Raw genomic sequence first — 2,281 nt, 5'->3', positions numbered from 1 at the left:
CGGGAATGAGTGAACAAGCAAACGTGGCTGTGTCTGTCTGCTGTCCTGTGGCTAGGACGCAACGCCTAAAGCTCACCCCTAAAGGAGGAGAGGTCTAACTTGGCTTGTGGTTGTGCTGAGCCCAGTCCATGGCTGCAGAAGGGTATGGGGGAGCAGAGACGCTTAGCTCATGGCAGCCCCGAAGCAGGGCAGGGGAGCAGTGCCGGAGATAAAGGGTTGGGGGGCAGACGCAGACCCAAGGGTGACGTCACCGTGACCTACCCAGACACACTGGAGTTAGGAGCTACTAATCTGCTAAGCCTTGCTTAATCTGATCATGTTGAGATATTCAGATTAACATCTGAAACTGAGGACAGCATGTCTGACTTGGGGCAACCCAGGACCAACCCTTGGGCCACATGCAGGATTCTAGCTGTCTGCTGAGCCCTTCTCCTGAAGGAACCCCATGCAGCTGGCATGCCCTGCTCACACAGATCCTTACGTGCGTGGGGCAGACACACAGCTAGCCTACTCACACTTTTAACATGGTTATCAGTGACGAATATTTGTGGGCACTTCCATGCCCCAGGCTCCATGCTGGATCTGGGGTCCCCAGAGCTGGACAAAAGCATCGGTCCCCAATAATGTTTGCCTGCCAACTTCTCTGCACAGGGACAGACTCTCATGGAGAGTTCCAGATGAACACGGGTGGACATCACAATGAGCTGAGCAAGAGCCCGTGCACTGTGCAGCCAGCCCCTCCAGAGGCCGTTCAGTAGAACTCCCGGGGCCAACAGCCGAGGGAGGCTGCTTCGGGTGTGCACGCGGACCTGCTCACAGAGAGCTGCGCGCTGGGGTGCCCTGCCCTGGGCGGGCCTGACTACCCAACGAGCGTGGCTGCACACAGACGTGAGAGGGAAAGCACACGTGGGTGACGGGGCAATGGGTGGGAGGAGCGGGTGTGGGGCTTGTGGGAACCTTGGGGTTGCCTGCATCCCCTGCCTCCTTCGCCACAGCTGAAGACTTGGTAGAGCAAGCAGGAGAGAGGAGGCGAGCGGGTTAGGTGGGGCCTGCATGCTGGAGCGACAGGCGCCATCCAGGTGAGCCCAGCTGGGCAGCCGCGCTGCTCCAGGTGGAAATGGAGCGTCAGTCAGGCGAAAGGATCTGTGGGGCTGCCAAGGGTGCTACCCTGAGGCCTAAACACAGAGGTGGGGTCCCACCTGCTGTCCCCCTCGCGGAGGGCCAGCGCGGGGCTCAGGCCTTGGGGCCGCAAGGTGTGTGGAGCATGCACAGGGTCCCGGGGCCTTCAGAAGCTTCTTCATGGACGTGAACTCGTCTTACTATCTGGACAAGTGCTGAGGATTTTAAACATCCCAGCTTAGAAAGAGACACCAAGCCTCTGAAGCCCAGGCACTTGAGACCCCTCTGTTATCGTGAAAGGTGTGGCTTCTCCAGCGCTTAGTCTGCTGAGCTATCTTGGCAGCCCTTAATTGGAGTTTTAGAAAATTCATTTATGTATCTATATGTCAAAATTTTTTTTGCCATGATTTGAAAATATTCTGGTACTACTTCTGCAAAAGGAGTTTTCATGTCATTGTGTTGACTCCTCCTGTTTCATTGACAACTGTGAATCTTTGCTTTTTTTCCCCTTGCAGTACCAGAGATTGAACTCACTTGTACTTGCCAGGCAGGCACTTCTGCCCCTCAGCTATATCCCTGGCCCCCATCTATGAGTCATTTTTTTTTTTTTGGCAGAACCGGGAATTGAACTCAGGCGCTTTCACTTGCCAGTCAAATGCTTATTCTACTGAGCCATCTTCCCAGCCTATGAGTCTTATATTGTTTTTCTTTGCATAATCTTACAGTTGAATTGTTATTTCTTGATTCCTTATTATTTTAAGTGATCTTTCCTTTCAGAATTACTAGCTGCAAAGCTGTCTTCATGGTCTGAAAGTTTATCTTCAGTTTCAGAACCACTTCAAGTGATTGTTTTCCCAGACAGCTCAGCTACATCTTTATTCACTTAATGTGTTAAAAGTGTACTGGTTTTAAATACCCTATAAACAAACATCAGCCCTGTCAGCGTGGTATTTGGTTTTTCAGAAGCAACAGTACAGGCACTGTGTTGATCACACAGCGGTCACAAGGGTCTTGGTACAGTGGGACGTATAGTCTAAGGAAACAGGCGGAGAGCTTACACCAGCAGGACACACGGGTCAGTCACTGCGGGGATGCGCACGCACGGCGAGGGCCCTGGCGTGGCCTTGCTGCTTCGCCCTCTGCAGCAGCAGGTGGCCCAAGC

The sequence above is a fragment of the Octodon degus genome, unplaced genomic scaffold (assembly GCF_000260255.1).
Source record: "Octodon degus isolate 3935 unplaced genomic scaffold, OctDeg1.0 scaffold00039, whole genome shotgun sequence".
Lineage (NCBI taxonomy): Eukaryota > Metazoa > Chordata > Mammalia > Rodentia > Octodontidae > Octodon > Octodon degus.
This window is presented reverse-complemented; position numbering follows the sequence as displayed.